This window comes from Triturus cristatus, chromosome 2_2 (genome assembly GCF_964204655.1).
Source record: "Triturus cristatus chromosome 2_2, aTriCri1.1, whole genome shotgun sequence".
NCBI classification, from domain to species: domain Eukaryota; kingdom Metazoa; phylum Chordata; class Amphibia; order Caudata; family Salamandridae; genus Triturus; species Triturus cristatus.
Genome location: NC_140582.1, coordinates 1,169,010,519 through 1,169,037,678, shown reverse-complemented (window position 1 = coordinate 1,169,037,678; position 27,160 = coordinate 1,169,010,519). Strand labels below are relative to the sequence as shown.

The window sequence follows — 27,160 nt, the reverse complement described above, 5'->3', positions numbered from 1 at the left end:
GTCCCAAGGCTGAGAAGCCGGTGCGCGTTTTTGCCAGGGTGGGCTGGAACATTTACGGAGGGGGCACCGACCACACCGGCACTCTCTCCCCCCCCCCCCCCCCACCACCAAGAGAGGCCTCTATCTGCACACAACGTCAGCTATTTCACCAAAAGGTCCCAAGCGTTGGGTTTAAAGGTTACACAAACAAGGCATCACCCCCTTCTCAGCCGGTAGTAATATCACCTGCTTTTAGTGCACAGAAACGGCTAATCCCATAGGGAGCGCTATACAGGTGTCATCATTGCATTGTCTCCTGCTGAATAGAGCCGCTTAATTTCCATTTGAATATGTTCGCCTTCCTACCTGTACTATGCAGTTAACCGGCGGCTTGCAGGAGAGCCTGTCCGCGCTCTGCCTGAGCTAGCAGTAGACCTTCCTACGTCACACACAAATAAAAAAAAAACATGGCGGACCACTTTTTTTCCCCCCCTATTTCTTTACTTCGCAGCAATCACGGCACCCGTGCTTCGCCTTTAACCATGTGAAGCTAAAGCGTGGGTGCCGCGATTGCTGCAAAAGTAAAGAAGTTCAAAAAAATAGATTTTTTCTTTTTCAACAATGGCTGCACCCGCGCTTTAGCTGAACATGGCTAAAGGTAAATTGCAGGTGCCACTAACAGCGAAAGTTTAAAAAAACAAGACAGCGTGTGGAGTATTGTTGAGGGATGTGAGTGTAGTATATATGCTTTGGGTGACCTGGCCGTGTAAGAGTATGTGTGAAGGTGATGTGTAGCACTTATCAGAGGCTGGCGTCGTCGCGGTCTCAAAAGCAGGCGTTGCTGATGGAGGGAGTTGCCGCAGATTTGAAGTGTCTCCGTGTTGGAAAACCAGGCAGGACGCCGAGAAGAGGAGCGATGTGAATCTCAGTACGCTAAATTACATCTTTGCAAGTGTAGTAAGTAGCAAATGATGTTCTGGATGAATGCATCCAGTGGGCATATATCATTGTTAGTGCAGTAAATGGCAAATCTTTTCCATTTTGCAGCGTTGCAGGCTCTAGTAGTAGGCAGTCTGGCCTCGTTTATAATATTCATGCAGTCTGGTGGTAGGTTGAGGTAACCGAACTCTAGGACTTCAGGAGCCAGATCGCTAGGTTCAGTTGATGTGGATCTGGGTGTCTGATTTCTCCATGGTTCTGGGTTAAAAAGGACAGGGAGAGGCGCAGTTTTTGGTGTGGAACGAGAGAGTTCCAGCAGTGTTGTGAACCAGGGTTGACGCGCCCATGTGGGAGCTATTAGTATCAGCTTGAGAGACTGTTGCCTGAGTTTGCGTACCACAAATGGAATGAGTGGGAGAGGCGGAAAAGCGTACGCAAATCTGCCTCACCAGTTCATCCATATTGCATTGCCCTTCGACTGTGGGTGGGGAAATCTGGCGGCGAAGGTTGGGCATTTTGCGTTTGTGTGTGGCGAACAGGTCTATGTCTGGTTGGCCCCATTTTTGGAAGAATGGGAGTAGGACTTGTGGGTGTAGTTCCCATTCGTGGATCTGTTGAGATTGTCGACTCAACAGGTCGGCAATCTGATTGTGAACTCCTGGAAGGTGTTCTGCTAGCAGGTATATGTTCTGGGGAATGGCCCATCTCCAAATGTTCTGTGCGAGCTGGGACAGCTGGAGAGAATGTGTGCCTCCTTGTTTTTGTATGCAATACACGGCTGTCATGTTGTCCGTCCGGATGAGGACAGTTTTGTTCTGGTGATGTAATTGGAATGATTTTAGTGCTAGGAATACTGTCAGTAGCTCCAGGTAATTGATATGGAGCCATTTCTGTTGAGTGGTCCATGTGCCCTGAGTGGTGTGTGTTAGGTGATGGGCTCCCCATCCTGTGAGATGCGTCGCATTTGAAGTCTTGCATAAGGCACAATGAAGATGCATGACGCCGTCATACCTATGAGCTGCATGAACACTCTTGCTGGAAGAGAGTGTTGGGTTTGAAATTTTGCGATCAGAGCTTGTATTTTGGCTATCCTGGCTGGGCTGGGATATGCTAGTGCTTTGGAGGTATTTATGGTGGCTCCCAGATATTGATGTATGTGGGAGGGTTGGAGATGAGATTTGGGATAGTTTATTGTGAATCCCAAGTTGTGTAAGATTTGAATAGTTTGGTGAGTGTGTAGGATGCATTTTTTGAATGAATTGGCTTTTATGGAGCCAATCGTCTAGATATGGGAAGACATGAATTTGTTGTCTCGTGAGATACACTGCTACTACTGCTAGGCATTCGGTGAACACTCTGGGCGCAGTTGTTACCCCGAATGGAAGGACTGTAAACTGATAGTGTTGTCCGTCCACCACAAATCTTAGATACTTCCTGTGAGCAGGATGCATGGGGATGTGAAAATAGGCATCCTTGAGGTCTAATGTGGCAAGGAAATCACCTTGTTGTAGTGGTGGGAGTACTTGAGTGATCATATGGAAATGATCTGAGTTTATGTACTGATTTAGGAGTCTGAGGTCCAGTATTGGTCTGAGCGTCTCGTCCTTTTTGGGGATTAGGAAGTAGTGAGTATACCCCTGAACCCTGATGTTGTAAGGGAACTGGTTCTATTGTGTGTTTTTGAAGCAATGAGAGCACTTATTGTTTGAGGAGCGTAAGATGGTCTGGTGACATAGCGTTGCTTGGGTAGAATGTGTGGGGGTGTAGTGGTGAGTTCCAGGCAGTAACCATACTGGATAATTTGTCTTACCCACTTGTCTGTTGTGATGGAGTTCCAGACAGGTAGGAACTGTTTGAGTCTTCCCCCGACTGGAGTGGAATGGTCTGGGGGGAGTGGAGGAAAGTCACTGTTTTGTGGCGGGAGAGGTACGAGTGTTGGTACTGCCTCGACCTCTTCTCTTGGTGTTGTTTCCTCTATATCCTCCTCTAAAATATCCTCGACTGGGGGATGTTTGTGTAGAGGGTTTGAATGTGGAGGAGGTGTCAGTTCCAATGTTTTTGGAGGCTCCTCTGTAGAAGGAGCGTCGAAAGGAGCCACGTGGTTGTGGAGACTGCAATGCTCCCATGGATTTAGCAGTCTCGGCGTCTTTTTTCATTTTCTCAAGTGCAGGGTCTACTGCTGGTCCAAACAGTTGCTCTTGATTAAATGGTTGGCTAAGTATAGTAGTTTGTACTTCTGGCTTAAAGCCTGAAATGCGTAGCCATGCATGGCACCTAAGGAGTACACTTGTGTTTATTGCCCTAGAGGCAGTGTCTGCGGCGTCAAGTGCACATTTAATTGAGGCATTTGAGATAAGTTTTCCCTCTTGTATAAGGTCATTTGCCTGGGCCTTGTATTCGTCTGGTAGGTGTTGTATCAGATCTTCTAACTGATCATAGTGAGCCCTATCGTAACGTGCGAATAGGGCTTGGGTGTTGGCGATACGCCAATGATTAGCGGCTTGTGCTGCTACTCTTTTGCCCGATGCCTCCAATAGTTTGGATTCCTTGTCGGGGTGGTGTATCTTCCCGTAGTTTGGGAGTTGGCGCATTTCCTTGCGTTGGAAATGACCAGAGAATCCAGAGGGAGCTGCCCTTTGATGTAACAAGGATCTTCTGGGGCAGATCTAGATTTTTTCTCAATTCTTGGGTTGAGTACCCTGGCCCGTACACGGTCTTTAAATACTTCTGTGGCGTGTTTTATGACCCCTTTAATCAATGGGTAAAATTTGACCCGACTTCTGAGACTGTTCAAAAGTGTCTAAGAGGAAGTCTTCCTCAGGTGCATCTGAGTGCATGGTGACGCCATGATAAAGTGCTGCTCTGTGTACTAGTTGTCCAAACCCCAGGTGGTCATCTGGAGGTGATGGTTTGGAGGGATATGGTGTAGGGTCAGGCATATCTGGTAGAGGGTATGCCCAGTCGTCCAATGGTACGGTATCTGGATTTGTGAACGGATTATTAAGATCATCAGGATCACCCCCTCCCCCTAGGTCATCATAATCATCCTGTGGGGGTGGTGTATTTGATGGAGATGGTAGAGGTAATGGTGGTGTAGGCAGAGACGGTGGGGTAGGAGGTGGTACAGGAGAGAAAGGAGGAATTGGTGATGTTGCCGAGTCCTACTTCTTTATAGGAAATGTGGCAGGTGTTGTATCCGGTTTCAGTTTCCTACAAGGTACAGCAGTGACATGTCCAGTTTTTGGATTAATATAGATCCTTTTTTGTGTTGGATCTGGGTGGAAAAGTTCTTGGTCTTCAGGAACAGACTTTGGCGCCGATTTTTTCGGTTCCGATCGAGGTTTTGGGTGATCGGTAGAGTCTTTGGCTTTAGGAGCTGTATTATAGTCCTTAGCCGGTGGTTTCTGCGCCGATGAAGGTTTCGGCGCCGAAGTGGAGTCTTTGAGCTTGGGAGCTTTCGGTGCCGGTTTGTCTATGGGCCTCGGTGTTTTCGGTGGCAAAGGCGCCGGAGACGGTTTCGGTGCCGAGAGGTCTTGTGTCTTCGGTGCCGGTAGCACAATGCTATGTGGTTTGCTCGGGCCCGAGCCACTGGAAGGTTTGTGTTTCTTCGGAGCAGAGCCCGAAGGCGGGGCTTCTGAAGGGTGTTTTCGGTCTCGACTGGGGCCAGCTGGCGAAGTCTTGACCAATGCCTTTGGTTTTGGAGGGGTTGGGGTAGGGGCAGTGGTACTCATGCGTTGCCCCGGAGTAATGGGGTCGTCTGAGTCGTCTGCTTCTGAGATCATTTGAAGTTCCTCTGAATCTTCTTCCGGGACATCGGGACCCTCATTGAAAATGTTTTCTAGTTCCGGGGCTGGTCTGTGTGCCATGATATGGCGTCGAGCTAGTCGATCCCGAATGGTCTTTTTGGATCGAATTGCGGCGCAGGCTGGACATCTGGACTCGTGGTGTTCTGGCGACAGGCACAGGTTGCAGACCTTATGAGGCACAGGTTGCAGACGTTATGATGGTCACTGTGTGGTAATATTGCTCCACACTGGGGGCATTTTTTAAACGTCATTCTTTCCATGAGCCGTAGGCCTCACGGCACGGATGGGTCCAATCGCCCGCGTCGATGTCTGGAACCGGTCCGATGTCGAGTGACGGTGCCTCGATGTAGTTTTGTAAAAGTTTTTCGCTTCGAAAGCTTGTTTTTGAAGTTTTCTACCGGAGTGGAAAAGTTACATCCAAACCCAATGGCGGAAAAAAAACAATCTGAGGATGGAGTGGATGCCCATGCGCACTGTGGTCCAAGGGAGGAGTCACCTATCTCGTGACCAAAGACAACAACAATCTGCAAGCATCCGAGCTCAACACCAGATGGCGATCTAATATCCTAAGTGTGTGATCTGCAGCTCATATGCCTCAAACACATATGTTACAGGTAAATAAGGTAACTGTACTATGTAGCTCCGGCGTTTGACGCCGCCTAGTCACACGGCGCATTACTACATGGGAGCACAGAGGCCTGAATAGCGAGACCCAGGGAAAATGTGCTTAGAATTAGCCCCTCTCAAGTGAAATCCTAAAAAAACTTCAACTCTCCCACATCTTTTACCCTCCGCTTGTGCGCTCCCTACTGCTTCACCTTTCCATAACGGCAGGTCTCCCTTAACTCATTCCTCCCCTCCCCTCTCTGAAGGACTCGGTCATATTTGTAGTTTTCCTGTTATTCTTCGGAGCGGGAGAAAGTATTGTAACCCCGACGCCTCCCGCGTCGTCTCTGGAGCATGTCGCGCGCACAGCCCTTGCTCTCGCGAGCCCCTTGGAGGCGGAGCGCTTCCTGTTGTGGTTACAAGTGAGCTGTTACTCGCAGCGAGCAGGGGCACAAGTGTGAGTCTCACGTGAGCCAGGGACCCCGTCCAAGCCTGAGTCATGGAAGTGCAGGGCTCGGCTCTAGGAACGCAGTGGAAGTGAACCAGGGTGCACGGGGAGCGGACTGAGGTCTGGGGACAGAATACATGGAGACCTGATGGCTGCTTGAACCAAGAGATCTCAACACAGAGATCTGATGGCTACTAGGAACAAGGCAGGGAGACCTCCTGGGTACTGGTTCAAACACAGAGCCCTATTGTGTACTGGAACTAAGACAAAGAGGCCTGACGTACTAGCAAAGAGACCTGATGGTTACTAGAAACAAAGCAGGGAGACCTCGTGGGCACTGGAACAAAGACAAAGAGGCCTATTTCGTACTAGAACCAAGACAAAGGGACCTGATGGCTAAGGGCTAGACAAAATGACAATGGATACTGGAACTTAAGATAAATGGGCCTAGTGGAAACTGGAACAAGAGACTTGATGTGTTCTGGCACATAGGCAGAGAGATCTAATGGGCATTAGACCAAGAGAAAGATTCCTGAGGGACACTACGACCTAGACAAAAAGGCCTGCTAGGTACTGGCAGTAAGACAAAGGGACCCGACGAAAACTATAATCCAGAAAAGAGACCTGATGGATACTACAATTAAGACAAAGAGCACGATGGTTGCTGAAACTACAGTACACAGATGTATGAAGGTACCCGAGACCAGGGCACATGCAGAGAAGTAGCAATGAAAACTAGGAGTGTGCAATATTCACTTATTTGTAATTGCATTTATATAGCACTTACTACCCCTGACGAGGCATCAAAGTACTTTTCGGAGAGTAGCACACTACACCGGAACCCATAAAGGATTAGTGGTGAATTAGTATAGTGAAAATATGAAAGTAATTTGAGTGGCGGATAGGTTAGTCAGTTATTTGTATTAAGGATAGTGGTGGGATAGAAGAGGGAACAAGCAATTGTTTATTATTTTTTTTTTTCCTTTTAAAGAGTTCGAGCTATTGGCGCTGTAATGGAAATGTTTGCTAGTTATGAAGATTGTTTTTAGCACCCTTTAAGTGTTCCTAAGTAATGTCTCACAGCTGCATTTATTTTTTAGGGTGTTTGCATCATTTGGTATGCAGTAACCTGGAGATGAAAAAGCAACTAAGTAATCACAGTTTGACCCACCCCCCATCCCCCAGCAATCAGGATCAGTTTACACACTGCTTTTTATGCACTACACACACTGGCTTCATTCACTCTATCTTCTAGAGAAAATATTGTGCCAAATGTACTTTTCAGTGTCAGTCGCTAGGTTCAAAACACTAACATATGCAACCAGTTTTGAGAGCAAATATAGCAATAAGCAACAGAAATGTGCTACGTCAAGCTTTGCAAAGAGCCTTCCAGTACGCTGCAACACTTTGTTTTTTATTAACTTTTGATTTGTATAACCTAGAAGCAAACGTTTTTGCTGTAAAATCTACAGATTATGCAGTGGATGATGGATTATGTGGCAAATGCAGAAAATCTATAAATATACAAAAATCATTGTGGCCGCACAATCACATAATTCCAGTGGCCTTGATATAATCATGCCACTGGAATCATGTGGCAGGAGAAATCCAAATGATGTGACTGGTTTGTAAAATCTTGCAGCAAAAAAGGGAAATTATGCAGCACTGTGAGAAAGTGGTTCTGTATATACTGTTCCCAAATAGGTACAGTGTGTACAGAGTCCACAGTCCCCAGAAGTTTGGCAGAGGCTAAAGTTAGATATAAACCTTACTCTCTAAAGTGGTAGTTTGGTTGAACAGTATGGCAGTATCAGAGGACAGTGTAAAACACTTTGTTGTACACACTCAGCCAGCAAATGGTTTCACACACTCAACCTTAACTCTAGGCCAATGGTTTATATATAAAAAAAAAATATATGCTCGTTTTATTTTAGAACCAACAATAGGTATTAAAATATACTTTCTCAGAATGAGAAGCTTTATACAATTACTTTTGCAATATGCAATTGTCTTTTGTAAATAATTACAAGTGGTTGCAATAGGCAACACAATAATACATTGAAGTCAATGGAACTTTCAAGTTATTTGCAATAGATTACTTTTAGGATTACTTTGGTGATTCCAGGACTGGATCCTAGATTCAGTCCTGGGACAGTACTTAGAAACAAGTGATAAAAGTCGACTTAGTTACTATTATGATTTTTAGACAATATTTTGCCATTTTAAAAGTTGACACTTACAAAATATTTCATAGATGAAAATTCAAGTTGCAGATATAGTATGTTCTCGTTACTTTTGTAATCCAGTACTGGGTGCCTAGACTCAGTACTTGGACCTTTATCCAAAACAGGTAAGTAATTACGTTTTCACAATTTATACGATTTTTAAAGAATATTTAAAGTTTGCAGAAATCGACACAGAAGAAATTTCACAGAAAAACAGTCAGTGGTTTCTTAGGGAAGAAAATTGGGTTAGTGGTAAGTACGGTTGTGAATACTTTTCAGAGTCAGTGCTGGGCACCAAGATCCAGCACTGGGAGCTCACCTAATAGCAGGTGAGTATTTGTTACTCGGCTGATTTTTGGTGAATATTTTAAGTTTTGAAAAGTCAACACGCAGAAGAAATTTCAGGTAAAACCAGTCAATGTTACCCTATGGAGAAAATTGAGTCATCGGTTTAAAGGTATGTACTCGACTGGCAGAGTTAAGGTTCTGGGCATAGACTCAGTAGTCTCCCAGGGTCAGGTAGGTACAGTTGTTACACCCTCAGCGGCATAGGGGCAGCTGGGTGCAGAGAGAGTTAGGCCCAATGTTATCCTATGGGCGGCAGGGGGGGCCTTGGTTGGTGGCTGCTGAAACGCAGGCCACGCGGCTGTGGGAGCTGGGCTCCTGGTCACTTGCTCAGGGCAAATGGGGAAGTAGATAGGTGTAGAGGTTGCACTGCCAGGGCCACTCGGGCGGCTGGGTGCAGGGTGCTTTTGAGCCTTCGGGCGCTCAATTGATTTAAATGGGAAAACTCCGGTTTAGAAAAAGACTGCTAGCTCGGGGACGAAGATTCCTCAGGTGCCACCACCACTTCGAGAGGTAAGTTGTTTGATTTGATTTATCTATTTGTATAGCGCGCGATTGCCCGAGGGCGTCTTGGCGCTGAGATATACCACTGGGTCTGATGATGATGACTAAGGCTGTGTGGAGAAAAGCCATGTTTTGACTTCCTTTCTGAAGGATATCAGATGAAGTTGTGTAGTTGGAGGATAGGTAGGTATCCCAAAGTTGGGCACAGGGGGCCGCGGGGCGCCTTTTAGTGTCAGGAAATCTTACCTTCTGTTGATCGCGGTTGGGGGGGCACCTGGTTCTGAGGCTTTAGGCGTAGTCGGGAGCATCGAGGGAAGTCCTTGGGTGCCGGACTCGGGGTCACAGTCGCCGTTGGGTCGTCCTCGTGGTCTTTGTTCACTTCGGCACAGGCCAATGTGAAGGGTTCGCGGTTCCGTCTGATGCCAGGGATTAGAAGCAGATTTTGAGTAGAGCCTCTACTCATGGGAGTCCCAGGTGCTTAGAGCCAAAAGTTAGCCAGGTCCTCCGGGGTTTGTGAGGTTGCTGGCCACATAAGATTAAGATTAGGAGCAGGAGCAGGTTCGAGGGTCGACAGGACGGTAGGGCTGAGGCCAAAGCAGTTGGGGTCTTCCTCTTCTTAGCAGCTGCATGGCAGGTCTTCTTTCTTCTTGCTCTTCTTTGTATTTCGGAATCTGGGGAAGGAAGGTTCAGGGTGCCCCTAAATACTAGATTTAGGGGTGTTACAGGTAGGTGAAGGGCATGGACCAGTGGGTCCCTGTCCTGGGGTGGGTACACCCCCTATCCTGCCTCTCTCCTGTGGGAGGGGGGCAGTAGCCTAGTCCTGATTGGGCAGGGCTTCCCATCTTCAAGATGGCGAGCGCCCGGAGATGTGCTTCACCTCGCCTCCCCCACCTGAGGGGTGGGGTTGGCAGACTGGCACATCCCCTGTCCTTATTTGGGGTTCCCGGCCAGGCTTCCCGCCAGAGTGGGGGCTGCCAGTGGCCTGGGGAAGCTCACAGAGGCGGCATGCCTTTGAAGCTTCCCCCTGCCCATCCTGGGGGAGGAGATTTAGCACCTCGCCCAGGATGTGCATTGTTGCAGGCCCAGGAGAGCAGGGGCTCCCCTTCCCAGGGGTCCAGCAACATGGCTGCTGTGTGGCAGCCTAGGCAGCCTCTCAGACCAGACGTGGATTGTAGGTTAGGTTTCAGGGGGCATCTCTAAGATGCCCTCTGGGGTGCTTGGTACATTAAATCCCACACTGGCATTAGTGCAGGTTTAATGTGCTGAGAAGTTTGATAGCAAACTTCTTAGTCTTCAGTGTTGCCATGGAGTTCGTGTCGGACGAGCTCTCAACACCATGTACTCTTAAATGGCAGCACTGCATTTACTGTGCCCAGGAATGGACCTGGGTACTGTAGGGGCACAGGGCTCATGCTCCTGTGCCCACACCACTGGCATAGGGCACCCAGCTAGAGGGGCGGCTGATATATGCCAGGGCAGTGTAGGTGGTGGGCATGGCACACAGGGATGTGTGCCATGTCGACTGTTTTGTCTTGTACCCAGACACTCAGCCTGCAGGAGCAGAGTCTGTGTGTTAGGGTACAGAGCCTCTAAGGGTGGCACAATGAGTGCTGCAGCCCTTGGAGGCCTTCCCTGGTCACCAGGCCCTGGGCACTTAGGGTACCATTTACCAGGGGCTGCCAATTTGGGTTTTGGCTGTTAGGCAGTTTTTAGGGAAGGAACACAGGCCCTGGGCACCCGATTGGCAGGAGCCCAGGGCACAACAGGGAAAAGTGCATCAGCTATCAGGCAAAAAAAGGGGGGGGGGGGTTACTGCAACAGAAACCCACTTTCTTACAAATAATCCTCCAAGTTTTCAAACACTGAAAGGTCGTAAAAAGCTTGGCGAGACACCGCCCAGATTACGGCAGAGTGGCTTCCAAGCGCCTAGCAGTGCGCAGAAAACAGTATTGTACGTTCAATTTCAGTGACCCAGGGCGTCTGAGCCCCTGACCGGAAATACCTTCTTCCCCGGAAAGGCATGCATTCCATTCGGCAGTCATAACTCAGGCCCAGGGTCCAATTCCACCATGCGGCCAGCTGCGAACACTCTTCAAAAATGCGCAACAGTGAGTCGTGTCGTGGTCATTCAAGGCATATCTGCCTTGAATTAAACCAGACGTCACCAGCAGCAGAGTTTACCACAGGTTCAGCACACCGTTGAAACCACGGCCCTCGTGTGTCCGAGTTCTGTGCGTGGGTAGCTCAAGGTGTTTTTCGGTGCACTGTGGTATTTATGGCCATGTGCATCTCATTATAAAACCCCGAATACAAGATCCAGAATTCAACTTAAAAAAAAAAAACCAAGCAGCAGGGAAAGTGTTCAAAAAAAGCCAGATAGTGGTGCGCGCGCGCGCCACTGCGAGCCCTGTGCTTTCAATTCTCGCGCCCGTGTCTAGGCACGATAATTGAAACGACATGACGGCCTATTGGTGTCTATTACGCGCACCAGGCGCGTATAGACGCCATAGGCGGAGCAATGCGCCTGCCTTTGGCCAATTGCGTGCAGTCATTTATAAAAAGACGCGCGCTATGGCCAATCGCGTTGCACAAAAGGAATCGCACACGCACGAGCTTGTGTGATTCCAGGGCCCATTTCTGAACCCCGGACAAAAGGACTCTCTCCTGCGCGAGCACTGCTGCGCAGTGCAACGCAGGTCACGAGACCTAAAAAGATCAGTGACATATCTCCTACTGAGAATAATGGTTACTTGAATACAAAAAGTATTTCGGAAACATGGATTCGACGTTTCGGTCTTAAATGGCGTCAGTCCGTCAGACCATCTTCAGGACAGTAGATATTGCATATGAGGAAGGACCCCTATATAAATATAATAGAGTCAGTTACATTAATGTAAACATAATTGAACTGTGACCATTTGATACAACAGTAGATCAAGATACCCGTGTGCAAACAAGAACCCAAAAACAATTCTACGGTGGCAACCTAATTAATCCAACATTTATGCAGTGTTACAATTTGTATAAATTCCAGGTCAAGAGATGGTAGCATGCTGCGTGTCTATCTCCACCCTTGGCTACAAACGTGTTTCTATCAAAATAGCCATGCTTACTTTTCTAATCCGTCTCAACACGATCAGTCCTTATCGTGGAGATATAAACAACCCCGCTCCTAAAAATGTCGGAGCTGTCACTAAAAAGATTAAAACAAGTAAATGTAATCGAATTATGTCAGCTTCATATATAGACTATCTTTAGCTCAGATCGATCCAAATAAATGGTGGCAATGATGGGAGGGGATCACCGCTCCTCCAATCTCAATTTCCCAACAGTATCTCTACAATGCAAGACAACATCATATACTTTTCATATTGACGCTGGTGTATATTACATCTTGTAAATAAAGATAGCATAGTTATCTAATAGTGAATTTCTTGAAGACTCTCTAATCGTATAGAGCAAACTCCCTAGTAGTTCAATATATATCTTTTGAAAAATGCACCTCGTAATCACCGTTTTGGCTGATTGAGTAGCAGATGCCTTAAAGCTAGACTCACTGAGCAGCCTACACAGCTGAACCTGGTGTGGGGACTAGATTGAGCAAGATGTGAGTCTGTATAAATCCATCGTCCAGCGAGTGGTCAAACATTTCCCTCCTCCACCTTCAAAGGTTGAACTGTGATGAAAATCCTAAAACACAGACGGAATCCACATTTTGTCATATTCTTTTTTAAAGGAACAACGCGGAGCATTGGGAGCACGCTTTCAAAGACAAAAGGTGGGCTTAGTGGGCAAATGCATACATCCAAGATGAAGTTGAGGAGCAATGTTTGTATGTTACTCGAGTGGAATGTAGAAAAACACCGAGGTTGAACCATGGAAACTGAAGATACCAACTGGAGATGGAGGGTGCATAGGAAAGATATGAGAAGTATTAATAAGAGAGGGACAGTGGAGAAATGGATCTGAAAGAAAGCAGAAAGCCTTAGGAGGCTATTGGTGAAGAAAGCCCAAATAGCATGGACCGCTCCTTAAGGGGAGGGTGAAGGAACGTGGCTGATGGGATAAAAGATACAGCAAAGTGGTTGGAGAATGCCTAAATACTACAGGTAAAGTAAACCTGTAGGGGCGGGTGACCTCTTATTGAGACAAGAGATTAAAATCCTGCAAGAAAATGGTGGTAGAGGTGTGTGACAAAAAGTATGGAAAGGATGACAAAGAGTACATGAGGGAAGAGAATGCAAACATACCCGAGACGAATGGGAGATATTACTGAAATAAAGGGCTCCCAAAGATTGCATGTACAGGTATGGAGTAGATGCTAGCTGTGTGGGGAAGATGAGAGGAGTATCTGACAAGAAATGATAAAACATCATGAGGCAGGGGTAACAGAAACAAAGTAGTATGGGGTTGTGGTGGCTAAAGCATGCCTGAGGGAGACTGTGGGGTTAAGAACTCAAGTAGAGGTGGATAAAGAAACTCCTAGGAAAAAAAATAGAGGAATGGTTACTTGGACACAACACAGATGACCTGAACAAGTGTGGAACAGAAAGAACGCGAGTGGGGTTGAGTTAGGATTATAGAGGAGGTAGTGAAAGGAGTAGGGTGAGAGTCCCACAGAGGAATACACCAGGATAAATCAAGATTAGGGGGAATTACATTAGAAGGGATGCAGTTGACAGCAAGATGGATAGCCAAGGGAGAAAGTACCTGTGGAGCATGGTGGACGGAGATCACATGAGTGATGGAGAAGAAAGCTTAAGTGAAGAATTTGGTTTGAACTTAAATATTAGCCCCAGAAGAGTGCTCAATATTTAAAAAGTGTGTTCATTTAAGATAAGCATAGACTTAATTCAAACTTGTGATAAACAGTCACTCGAGATGTCACACTTACTACATAAGTGCATCGCAGACATGATAAAGTCACAGATAAGTACACTGAAAACTTGGCAGCCCCGCTGTACGAAGACAGTGCAGGAAAAAGAGACCTAAAGTGGAGTCCGTTATCCTTAAAAATACAAATCAAATATTTCTGATAAACTTCTAATTTTACAGTCGGCAGAGACCTGGAAGTAACCCAATATACAATCTTGACCAAGAAGATAGTTTTTAGGTCTCACCTGGCGTTAGCAGCGTGCTGCGCTACTCTCGCCATGCAAGGGCTTCTTGGAATCGATACAATTCCAGAAGCTCGCTTTCTGCTCCGCCCGTGTTTTGCATTGGTGCGCTTCATTTTGCGTCACCAATTATGCAAAACCGGGTGTTATGATTGCCCAGGAGGCTTTTTAGTCCCTCCTGGTCACCACCCTGTCCGTTTTTGGCCCCGCCCACCGGGATTGCATCTTTTACTGGCAGCGGGAGACAGTGTCTCCCAATTAGCCGCTACGCACTTTTTTGTTCTCATTCGGCTATCGGCTTTGGCAAAGGCAGCCGCGTGTTTATTTTTGTATCACGCTTTCACCTAAAGTGAAAGCGCGATGCAATTATTAACACGCAGCTGCCTTTGCGCAATGCCGAGAGCTTGTTTTAAAACAGCACCGTGCCCGCTTCACCAACTCCACGAGTCTGTTTTAATTTTTATTTCCACCATGTAGCTGAACATTAACAGCACAGAGCCAGCTGCACAGACACCACACGGCTTGTTCTAGGACACCCACTCGCCTTACCCCAGATTCCAATGCAAAGGGAAAAAAATAATAATTATCGTTTCACATGCCTTATGTGGTTTGGGGGTACTTGAGGTGGCAGCGCCCCACCTCTGCATCTCGCACAAAGTAGCAGCATACCAGGATGCAGACTGAGATGAGGTCTCAATAAATATCACTTTATTGTAATGTTTGACATGGGAGGACGCCATGCGGGTCTGTGTATAGGCAATTGCTGTGCCGACTGGCCTAACATGTATTTTTTTTTAAAGCTGTTTGTGACGTCCTCGTGATAAAACAGGGTGGCTTTACCAATTGCAGGTTTTCTGTTTTCCCTGGAAGAAAAGCTGCATCTTAATACCTCGGGCTAACTGGATAGTTAATGTGCAAGCCCTGGTCATACAGTAAAGATGCCGTTCCGCCCAAGCTTCTTCCTTCCCATAGTAGCTCGGGTCTGCACGGGCGATGTCACCTGGCCGGAGCCCGGTTTACCTCCATTGTCTCCGTGGGGGCCGCAACCGCATAAAAGATGCCTGCTGGCAAGAGCTTGTGAAGCCCATTAGCAGCGGGGCTTCTGTGATTGGGTCGCACAGGGGAGACGGGCACTTAATTATTCATGTCTGCTTCTCTGCATGTGAGAAGGGAGCGAGCACGCGCCAGAGATCTGCTGCTGGCCCCAGCTCAGCGCCAGGATTAAAAGCTGGTCCGGCCATCTTTGTTCCGCTGTCGGCGCCTCCTGCCTCCCCCCCTTTGAGGTATAGGTGTGGCCTCCGTTGCACCCATACCTTGAGGTCGGATAGCGGCAGCAAGCAGCGCCACCTGACTTCATGACACACAACTGGTGGGTAAGTTGGGATCTTATCTTCCCTTAATATTCCTTCTCAATTTGTAGGGCGCGCGGCACACTGGGACCTGTGGGGGGAGGGGCTAGGGACACACAACTTGGCTGGGTGGTTAGTACTTGCCGTTGTCACTTTGACTGTATGTGCACGCGTGAGCGAGCGGCGCGGGGCACTGTGGGTAGCACGGGGTGCAGCCTGCTGTCAAATGGCAGAAGGTCGAATAAAGATGGGGAGGGCTGTGCGCCGCAGCCAATACACTTGCATTGCTATGTTTTCACATCTCAGCCCTCAATCCTCTTCAGTCCTCCATTCATGGCTAGGGAAGAAGTGAAATGCAAAGGAGGCATGTTAGTTCTCGAGTTACATAGCTGCTGTAATACTATTGTAGCTGTGTTTTAGTTGACAAGCTTTGTAGTAGCACATGACAATGTTTTTCCAATACATTTGGTAAGTTAATTTCATTTCGCGTGGCCACAGTGGTTATAGATCAATTTCCTATTGTATCATTGGGAACTTGCCGCAATCTGAAAGCATACTCAGATCACAGAGCAAGTGAAATCTTTTGTATCTTGCATCCAACCTTACAATGCGGACATGGGGCAATCAACTGCAGAAGTCAATCCTAACTGAATCGAGCACATGGACTATTGACAAATTAACACCAGAAGCAAAATATAAATTTCTTCAAAGCAAACAACTTAACACTTCAGTTAGGTTTCTTATTATATTGTTTTCCTTTTTAACACGTATTTTGTTCATGAAACAGCAGCCGTAGCAATGATTTATTTTTTTAAACTCAGAGTAAAACAAATGAACAATTTAGCTTAAAGTTTCCTTTAGGAAATGAAGTGTGGCTACACCATTACCATAGTACAACCGCCAGCTCTCCGTTTACCTGGTTCTTGCCCACTAACAGTTTCAATGCACTGCTACTTAGCTTTAGTAACTAGCAGACCACGGAGCACTGGCAGCTCAGTTTCTACCTGGAGTGCGCTGGGGTGGACAGGTTTAGGAGATAGCTATTCAGAGGGTCCATCAATATCTTCTGATGGTGTGCATCCATCTATCAATCAAAAGAAACAGAAGTACATGCCACTGCGTTCATCAACAGCTTGCCTCTCAATGAGAAACAAAAATGTAAAATGCAATAGGTCTCGCCTTTCATTAAGTTAAAGCCATCTGCTTTGCTAAACAATACCATTAGCAAAACAAATGACTTTAACGTAATCAAAGGCGAGACCTATTGCATTTTCAATGCTTGTTTAACATGCAATTAGAGTGCTTTCGACTGCTTGGTAGCAATGCCCATCTTTACGTGCCAGTACAATTATAATTCACACTAGATTTGCAGCTATTGGTTATGCATATAATCTCGCATATTACACAATAAATAACGCATTTACTGCTTTACCCGGTCTTGCCCTTGATCCTTAAAAAACAGGTTTGATACATTTGTGCTTTTAGCCCATGAAGGGAGGGGCATCATTTGGGGTTGGTTTTGAAAAACGTACACGGTAGGTCTTTGAGGAACGAGACACGTGTTTGTTGATCCAGAAAGCAGCGCAGGGTCTCGCTGGAGCCCATAGCCTAAAGCAGCACTCGTCCTCGAGTGCACACACGCAACTATAGTGTAACTCCGCAAGCATGGCCTGCTTACAAACGCAACCCGTGACCAGCGGCGAATCAAACAAGCTTTTTTTTCCCGTATCACTGCAAACAATGTGCGCGTATATCTTTCTCTTTACCTGCGGGTGATTCACTGAGCTCTCCTTCTCGAACTCGCCCGAAACAGAACTAACCACATCAACGTATGAAAACGGCGACACACACGCTGCTACGTCATATTTGGGTGAAAATCCTCACTGAAGCGCATGCGCCTGGAGGTACCATTTGGCAAGATGGCGCGTGAGGCGGAACGGTTAGCGCATGCGCTCCTCAGCCAGTCATGACTCGGAGGCGAATCTCTTCGTGTCTTAGAGATGCGTGGCTCTCAGGATGCCGTAGACTTTCCCGCATCTCACCGTTATTTATTGGTTGAGTGGAATGGGATCCAGAAGAGGATGGCGAGCGGTGTACCACATTTGTTGCAGGTATCATTGCTTCTTTCTCTGGATGATTATTGTTCGCCTTTCTTTCCATGTCTATCTTTCTCGTTCCTTCTTTCTCCCTTTTTGCTTTCGTTCGCCTTTCTTTGTAACCTTAACATATTGCATTCTTTCTGCTGGTTTCAATTTCTTTTCCCCCTTTTATTTTTTTATTTTTTAAATCCTCATTTGCCTCTTAAAAGAAAAGAAAGCACCATTCCACTTGCATCAGTAAAATGGAGAGTATCTTGCCGTTCTGTACATTTATGCTGGAATGAGGGGGGAGAGGAGACGCCTGCTTCAGAGTTGTTCCCGCTCTGGTATAAAAAGAAGTGCCGCCTTCCGATCTCAGCTCCCTTGTTATCACTCGTCTGCAATCCCCCATGCGCCAGGGCACAGATTGGGAAGCAAAGAGAAAGGGGAGAAATAACGAAAACCAGCCGTACCGGCAGATAAGGCATAATCATTGGATATCAGCATTTGTTTGTTGTTCACACCACTCAAAAACAGGAGACCAAAAACTGTGCTTTTTAAAAGCCTTCATGTCTAGACTAGCCACGTATTTAATAGAAGATAGCCAATCAAGGAACCTGGGGGGAGACACAGAAACCCACTGCTTACATATGTCTCTGCGTGCTAGTAACATAGAATTAAAAAACAGCTTTGCCTTGGGGGCGCTAGAGAGCCAGGAGCAAAATGGCCGCACAGTAGTGCAGCTCTGCTGGCCGAGATATCAATCCGTCAAATATCTGCGTTACCTGGCGCCATCCATGGCTGAGCTGGAGCAGTGTCTGGCTGTATAACATTGTGGAGCACTCTGGTTGTTTTTCCTGGGCCCCGGGTCGCTTCTGACTGCCGTCGTCGCAGGTCGTCTGGCTGGACTTCGCCTGCAGCAAAATGGCGGTCCCCCGGAGCGTGGGCTGATCGCTTTGTCCCTGGTTGGCGTGGCTCTGTGGAGGATCTGTGCTGCAGATCGGAGCATATAAATTCTCCCTACTTCCACAGACAGAGTAAACCTACAGTCGCACGCACATACACTCATCATACGCTAGGGCCCATAACACTATCATTCATTCTATTACTCTATCCACACTGAATATATGAGAGAAACCTAAACCAATCTGCATCTAAACGAGGTCAATGCAATCATAAAGAAATTGTCCTGAGTCATGATTTTAAACATAAGGAAAACATTTGTAACTCAATAAATGACAAAGGAATAACCACCCGACACTGGAATTCAAACAAATGGTTGTTTATCTAAATTAATTCAAATGAAAGTCAATCAATAGCAAGATCATTATTCTCATAATTACCTATTCTAGCTAAATGGGTCATGACAGGTCTCTCAGTAAAGTCTCCCGAGTCGCCGTCCTCTCGATCAGCATCGATCCTCACGAACATAGGTTCAGGAAGAAGTGGCCTCAATCGCAAAATGCTACAGACCCTCTCTAGTCTAGTAATATTTATAACAAAACTAGCAAAATAAATGTAACAAATAAACTCTGAATGTCCGTTGAGCCGCTGAGCAGAGCGAGCAGGAAAGTATGTCATCTGGCAACATTTAGAAAACCTCCGCTCAGGAAAAATCACAAAAATAAAAACACGGAAGAAGGAAACTCGAGTTTGGAAGCGATACATTCATGAATGCTCTTCCTTGGTACCATAGCAGAGCCACCGCAGGTTTATCATAGTTCAATGTGGCTTTATTCTTCTCCAAGGACAATTGGAAGCATGCCCGGAGCTGCTGTCCTCACGGAAACTTTTAAATCAGACAGAGGCTGTGGTCAGGTGACTTTCAACCATGTTCAGCAAGGCCTCTCGTCACATCTCAATCACTCGAGCGCAGGCTGTAAATAGCAGCCATCTTTGTTTAGGCCAAAACGAACCATCTTAATTAAAAGAAACACAAAACAACGTTACCACATCATAATGATTATACAGTGTTAATCTGTCGTGGCGCTAGCAGCTTGCGACCTGTGATAGCCACTAACCTCTGTAGAACACCAGCAGGAACGATGACTGACGAATAACCCCTTAAATTCCCCAGGGCGCAGCACCTCACAGGGAAATGGGAATACTCTCCGCTATGGGGACTGCCCTCTGGGGAAGGTACGGAAGAAGGGGAAATAATATGTGACACCACAGCGTTTCTCCGGTCTTCCGGGTAACTTAAGTATTCAGCCAGGTCAGTGAAGGAAACTGCACAGGGGAAGAGAGAGAGAAGAACAATTGAGAAGGTAGGCAGACCCACCCCCGTTCCTCCCTTTTGCGGGACCTCGGTTTCCTGACGTTGTCTGTACCTGTGAGAGAGTTGGGGTGCTCTGGGAATGGAGCTGGAAATGAAGCACGGGGATGACTGGACCGGTTCTCCCAGCAGCAATCAGGGTGACGTCGAAGGAATAGTGCTCCGGGGAATAATAAGTGAAATCAAGGAAGAACAGGCAACTCGAGGTAGGCAATGCACCCAAAAATCAGCAAGGAGGAAAAGCGCAGGCGCTAGAAGTATCACACGTGACTTTGGCCCGTGAGCTTCTCTGAAAACCAAAACAAAAACAACAAGAAACAAAACCAAAATCAGCAAGGCCTTGGGGATCCAGGGCCTGTTCGTTACCTGACCGTAGCGTCCGTCGTGCAGTAGGGAATGTCGGATTCCATACGGTTACGTCACCGCAGAATCCAAGGTACCGGGGCGACGATGGAGGGAAGCGTCTGCAACCGCTGCCCTTGTCCTGAGGTCAGTGGCAGGAGTGAGACTCGGTCGTCCTGCGGGGACAACACCTTCCGCCGACCGAGTCTCGTGGAATGGGGGCAAAATATCCCGAAGGCTTGGCACCAGGAAAACAAACACCGAAGCCTGAGGAAGCGCCGCTCCTGGCGACGCGCTGGTTGTGGCTTTACAGCGAGCAGCTCAAGGATCCGGAACTTCTGGATTGACAAGCCCCCTCCTGTGGGAGCGGCGCTTCTTTGTAGTTCCGGCTGGGCGGGGGCAACTTCCTGTTTCCGGGATGACGGGTTCCGGGGCTTCTGGGGATTGTAGTGTAATACCTCCTTTGGCCGATGATCGCGACAGAACCCCCCCTTACCGACCGCCGTCCCGGCGGATGTCCGGGTTTACCGGGGTGCGTCCTGTGGAACCGCTGTACGAGCTGCGGGCAATGGAGGTTACCGGCTGGTTCCCACGATCTTTCCTCAACCCCATAGCCCTTCCAGTCGATGAGATATTGCACTCTTCCTCTTAGGAGACGAGAATCGAGTATGGCCCGGACTTCGTATTCTTCCTGTCCATCTATGTCCAGAGCAGTCGGCGTGACAGGTAACCTCATTGCTCTAGGGCATGGTCTCAGCAAGGACACATGAAACACAGGGTGGATTCGCCAAGTGGGGGGTAAGGTGAGCCGTACCGCTACAGGGTTTGTGATAGCCTCTATCTCATATGGCCCAACGTATTTTGGTGCTAGTTTACCTGCCCCTTTTAGGGGGAGGTTCTTTGTGGACAGCCATACTTTGTCCCCAATCTGATATGTGGGTTCGAGTGTTCTTTTGGTGTCTGCTACCCGTTTCTGTGTGGTCTGGGCCTGGGCCAAATGCTGTTTGGCGTCTGCGAGCACCGCTCTTAGGTGGGCGTGATGTTCCTGTATAGACGGATGTCGTGATTTCACTGGCCAGTCGAATGGTAGCATGTTTGGGTGGAACCCATTTAAGCAAAAGAAGGGGGAGCAACCTAGCGTGGAGTGTTCTGCGTTGTTGTACGCAAATTCGGCTGTCCAAATCAAGGAATACCAGTCCTCACTGTTTTGGAGAGAGAAACATCGCAAGTACTGCTCTAGTGTTTGATTGAGCCGCTCGGTTTTCCCATCTGTTTGGGGATGGTAACTTGTGGATAACCGGGCGTCTAGGTCCATCGAGGTGCACAATGCCCTCCAAAAACGGGATGTGAACTGGGAACCCCGGTCGGTTATGAGGATCCGGGGGATCCCATGGGCTTTCACGATATGCTGTAGGAAGAGCAAGGCTAATTCTGCGGAAGAGGGCAGTTTTTTAAGGGGGATGAAATGTCCCATCTTAGTTAGATGATCCACCACCACGAGGACGGTCGTGTATCCTTCACTGGGGGGCATTTCTACCACAAAGTCCATAGAGACCGTATGCCAGGGAACTGGTGGGATTGGTATGGGCCGTAAGAGCCCTACAGGTTTGGTATGTATGGTTTTCCCCTGTGCACACACTGCGCATTGTTTCACATACTCTCTGGTGTCTTTGTGCAGTGTAGGCCACCAAAAGGATCTCTTGATGTTAGCAATGGTCTTGTTTTCCCCTAAATGGCCCCCCAACTTGGAATCGTGAGCCCAGTGTAACGCTCGTTGTTGTAGAGCAGCATTAGGTATGTACAACGCTTGTTGGTGGTACAACAATTCCCCGTTGGAGGTTCTGTGTTCCGGGTCTTCGCGTAACCAGGTCTGGATGTCGATGTAGGTTCCTGCATTCTTCACTTCGTCTATGAAATCCTGGGACATCACTAAGGCGATGCATTTATCCCGAAATGCTGCGGCTGAGATGATGGGTGGAGGTTCGGGGATTTCTTCCGGGGTCTCACTCGGTTCATCTTCTTGCCGGGACAGGGCGTCGGCTTTTCCGTTCTGGGGTCCGGGTTTGTATTTGATCAGAAAATCATAATCCGAAAAGAACAGGGACCATCGTAGCTGTCGGGGAGTTAGAGCTCGAGCGGTTTTTAAAAAGAGGAGGTTGCGGTGATCGGTGTAGATCTCCACCGTATGTCTTGCTCCTAGTAAGTAATGTCTCCACTCCTCACAGGCCCGTTTGATGGCCAGTAGTTCTTTATCCGACACCGTATAATTGATCTCACTCGGAGCAAGCTTTTTGGAGAAGTATGCGACAGGATGGAGCTGTCCCGTCTCGGGGTGTCTTTGGGATAGTATGCCCCCCAAGGCATATTGTGATGCGTCCGTTTCTACCACAAACGGCAAGGAAGTATCGGGATGCCTGAGGATAGGGGCCTGAGTGAATTTTTGTTTCAATGTCTCGAACGCTTGGTTGGCTTCTGCGTCCCACTGGAACCGGACGTTCTTCCTTAGGAGCCTTGAGATGGGATGTATGACCTTAGAGAAGTCCTTGATAAAACGCCTGTAGTAATTGGCGAATCCCAGAAAGCTTTGAACTGCCTTTACGGTACGGGGCGGATTCCATCCAGTTATGGCCTCGACCTTCCCTGCGTCCATTTGAAAGCCTTGAGCATTCACGACATACCCCAAGAAGGTGACCTCTTCCACATGGAACAAGCATTTTTCTAGTTTGGCGTACAAAGAGTGGGCACGGAGTCGGTCTAGCACCTTCTTGACGTGGATAATGTGTTCTGGTAGGTTGTCCGAGTATACCAAGATGTCGTCGATATACACAATACAGTGAGTGTCCAAGAGGCCGCGGAGAACGTCATCCATAAAATACTGGAACGCTGCAGGGGCATTACACAATCCGAAAGGCATCACTTGGTACTCGTAAATGCCGTATTTGGTTCGAAATGCGGTTTTCCATTCGTCTCCAGCCTTCACTCGCACCAAGTGATATGCCCCCCGCAGATCCAGTTTGGTGAAGATCCGAGCCCCTCGCAGTTGGTCCAACAGGACTGGAATCAGAGGTAGCGGGTATCGATTTTTTTATCGTTACTTTGTTAAGTGCCCGGTAATCTATGCAGGTCCTGAGCTCGTCACAGTCCTTCTTCGAAATGAAAAAGAGGGGAGACGAAGCCGGGGATGTTGAGTGACGTATGAATCCAGATGCGAGATGTTCCTTCAGGTACTCCTGAAGATACCGCGTTTCTGGTTCAGTAAGCGCGTACACTCTACTGCAGGGGATATTTGCTCCAGGAACGAGGTCGATACGGCAATCGTAGGATCGATGGGGCGGCAACTGTGTTGCTTTTCGTTTGTCAAATACCTCTCCGTATTCCTGGTAGTCATCGGGCAAGACGGTTGGACATTGGTACCTGTCAGGGCTGCAACTTATCGCCAGCAACTCCGCTTGCGTGGTGGTCTGTAGCTCAGGCATCACCTGTTTTTGAGTACAATGGTTTTGGCAAAACGTGGATGTAAGAGAGACGGATCGTTCTGCCCATCGGATGACTGGGTCGTGTAGCGTCAGCCACGGCATTCCCAGGATGAGGCGAAAATGTGGAGCATCTATCAGGTCGAATCGTATGGTTTCGAAATGCCCCCCTATCTGTAGGGTAATGGGCAGGGTATGCAGTGTGACCGGTCCTGAGGTCAAGGCCTTTCCGTCAACTGCTGTCACTGCTACTGGGGTCCTTTTTCGTTCGCAGGACACTCCGACCTGTTTTGCGTATTGCTGGTCGATGTAGTTTCCTGTAGCCCCCGAATCCAGCATCGCTGAGGTACTGAGAGGGGTGGCGTCTAAGATCCACAACTCGACATTTACTGTGATATGGGCTACTGCCGGTTGGATGGTGTTGGCCAGTTGCGCCGGGACCATAGAGGAAGCAAAACCCAAGGCGTTGGTCCCATCGCTCCTTGGGTTCGTTAGTTTTCCGACTCCTGAAATATCGTAGCCTGTGGTTTTTGGATGGAGCCTCTGTCGGGACCTCTCTCTCGTGCTCGGCATTCTCTAATGAAATGTCCGCTTTTCCCGCAGTACAAGCAGAGTTTTTGCTGTCGTCTTTTTTCTCTCTCTTCCGCTGACAGGGGCCCTCTTAATCCTCCGATCTGCATGGGCTCCGGCCTGTCGGAGGGTTTTTGTGCGTCTCCCTGGGTGGGTCGTGATCGCACAGTGAAGGGGCGTATATCACCTCGGCTCCTGTCCCCTTTCCGCTCTTGCACTCGATGGTCTAATTGCACTGTGAGTTCGATTAGTTCCTCACAGGACTGGGGAAGCTGTACCACTTGGGCTAGTACGTCTTTGAGTTCATTTCGGAGCCCTTGGTAAAACAGCGTGGTTCTCTTCTCGGGGGGCCAGCCGGTTTCTACCACCAAACGATTGAACGCGGTGATGTACGTTAACAGGTCCTGCGTTCCTTGCCGAAGGGTGAGGAGTTCTTTGTCCAATGATAACATGTGCGTCTTTCTGTCGAAGAGTTTCCTCATCTCGAGACAAAAGGCCGTAAAATCGTGTAGGACGGGATCATTCCTTTCCATTAAGGGGATGGTCCAGTTGGCCGCATTCCCTCCCATATAGGACATCATGAATGAAGTCTTCGCCGCATCCTCCTGAAAGATGGCAGGTTTGCAGAGGAAATGGAGACGACTTTGGTTCAAGAAGGACTCGAACTTCTTTGGTTCCCCATAGAACCGTTCGGGGGGGGGCCAATGGTATCCCTGGGTTATGTATCACCTGCACTGTGGGGGGAGTTCCTACGGTTGGAGGATTGAGAGTGGGTGTGGAAAAGAAACCCGGGGCCGGGCTACCAGCCCCTAAAGAGGTGGTCGGTGGGGGCAAAGTCCAGTCCTTGATGTACTGACTTTTCCCTTGTACGGGGTTCTTTCCACTACGGGAGATGCCTGCGACTTCTCTGCGTAAGGTCCCAATCTCGGCTCTCAGCCCTTGGGATTCTTGTCTGGAGGTGTGAACCTCCTGTTGTAAGGCAGCCAGGCTCTCCACTAAGGAGGCTAACACTGTGTTGGTATCCATCGTCCAGGCTGATGGTGTACGTGGGCTTGTCAATCTGTCGTGGCGCTAGCAGCTTGCGACCTGTGATAGCCACTAACCTCTGTAGAACACCAGCAGGAACGATGACTGACGAATAACCCCTTAGATTCCCCAGGGCGCAGCACCTCACAGGGAAATGGGAATACTCTCCGCTATGGGGACTGCCCTCTGGGGAAGGTACGGAAGAAGGGGAAATAATATGTGACACCACAGCGTTTCTCCGGTCTTCCGGGTAACTTAAGTATTCAGCCAGGTCAGTGAAGGAAACTGCACAGGGGAAGAGAGAGAGAAGAACAATTGAGAAGGTAGGCAGACCCACCCCCGTTCCTCCCTTTTGCGGGACCTCGGTTTCCTGACGTTGTCTGTACCTGTGAGAGAGTTGGGGTGCTCTGGGAATGGAGCTGGAAATGAAGCACGGGGATGACTGGACCGGTTCTCCCAGCAGCAATCAGGGTGACGTCGAAGGAATAGTGCTCCGGGGAATAATAAGTGAAATCAAGGAAGAACAGGCAACTCGAGGTAGGCAATGCACCCAAAAATCAGCAAGGAGGAAAAGCGCAGGCGCTAGAAGTATCACACGTGACTTTGGCCCGTGAGCTTCTCTGAAAACCAAAACAAAAACAACAAGAAACAAAACCAAAATCAGCAAGGCCTTGGGGATCCAGGGCCTGTTCGTTACCTGACCGTAGCGTCCGTCGTGCAGTAGGGAATGTCGGATTCCATACGGTTACGTCACCGCAGAATCCAAGGTACCGGGGCGACGATGGAGGGAAGCGTCTGCAACCGCTACCCTTGTCCTGAGGTCAGTGGCAGGAGTGAGACTCGGTCGTCCTGCGGGGACAACACCTTCCGCCGACCGAGTCTCGTGGAATGGGGGCAAAATATCCCGAAGGCTTGGCACCAGGAAAACAAACACCGAAGCCTGAGGAAGCGCCGCTCCTGGCGACGCGCTGGTTGTGGCTTTACAGCGAGCAGCTCAAGGATCCGGAACTTCTGGATTGACAAGCCCCCTCCTGTGGGAGCGGCGCTTCTTTGTAGTTCCGGCTGGGCGGGGGCAACTTCCTGTTTCCGGGATGACGGGTTCCGGGGCTTCTGGGGATTGTAGTGTAATACCTCCTTTGGCCGATGATCGCGACATAATCCCCACTAATACCCTTATGTGTATGTAATTACCTAGCCATCTGCGACACAAGGAAGCATTATAGCACGTTCTTTAAACAGCGTAAACACCAAACAAATAGCACTTTAGCAACACTTATTTAATTAAATTGCACACCAACTTAGTTCACGTATTATTTAAGCAACATATATGCATCCCCACGTGTAATTTCTCTCATTAGTAATGTTGGTTAATCAAGACTTTTAACAAAACTAATAATTAGTGATTATGAATCAGTAATTTTAATCATAACATATAAACAAAACTGGAGCTTAAAACTCAATAAATTTTCAACAGAAAACTCTGCTCCAGCAATCCCCCCTTTGGTGATATATTATCACCACAAAAACCAACCTAAAAAAAAATTTTAGTCCCATTTTAGGAGAAATTGAAAATGTCTTTTATGACACAACATTAAACACCAGACTCTCTCTCATCATCCCTCTTTGACTCCAAATAAACACTTTCCCTCAATTCTTCTCATTCTATTTCTTGTTGGTCTCTCCTTGACCTTTTTTGCTTCTTTTCAGTATTTCCTCTAATTATTCTCTTTTTCCCTCCCCTGTTTTTACAACACAAACACCCCAATCGTAGTATCAATAAAGCGACAATCACTAATGTCAATGGAAATAATATTTTACCAATAATGGTACTACCTATTTTAGCAATAAAACTCTTAACAGCAACTATCTTATTAGCTATTTTAGTCCAGATACTTTCAGCTTCCAGTGGTACTAATTCTTCATGCAAATTAGTAATATTTTTGATATAGACCTTTAGATCTTTGCTTTCATCAGGAATGTAAGTACAACAATGTTGAACCTTCAGCATTCCACAAACTCCACCCTCCTTGGCCAATAGAATATCAAGGGCAAGTCGATTTTGCATAGACATGGCACGT

The 27,160-nt window shown here is 47.9% G+C and overlaps 1 protein-coding gene and 1 long non-coding RNA gene across 14 annotated transcripts in view; one reads left to right on the top strand and one right to left on the bottom strand.

Moving 5' to 3' along the window:
- LOC146863313 (uncharacterized) overlaps positions 1 to 17,199 on the bottom strand; it is a 365,986-nt gene extending 348,787 nt beyond the window's left edge. For 3 of the 13 annotated variants that reach the window (XM_085642731.1, XM_085642726.1, XM_085642734.1), the window contains exon 1: positions 17,085 to 17,199. The gene's annotated coding sequence lies outside the window, so the exon portion shown is untranslated. Of the gene's footprint in view, positions 1 to 15,462; positions 15,656 to 16,234; positions 16,403 to 17,084 lie in introns of those variants that run through there. The other 10 variants (XM_085642733.1, XM_085642729.1, XM_085642728.1 and 7 more) reach the window with 8 other exon arrangements.
- A 9-nt stretch (positions 17,200 to 17,208) lies between these two features.
- Positions 17,209 to 27,160, top strand: part of LOC146863312 (uncharacterized) — a 36,804-nt gene continuing 26,852 nt past the window's right edge. Inside the window, exon 1 of the long non-coding RNA XR_014978238.1 lies at positions 17,209 to 17,429. This is a non-coding gene — a long non-coding RNA (uncharacterized LOC146863312). The remainder of the gene's footprint in view (positions 17,430 to 27,160) is intronic.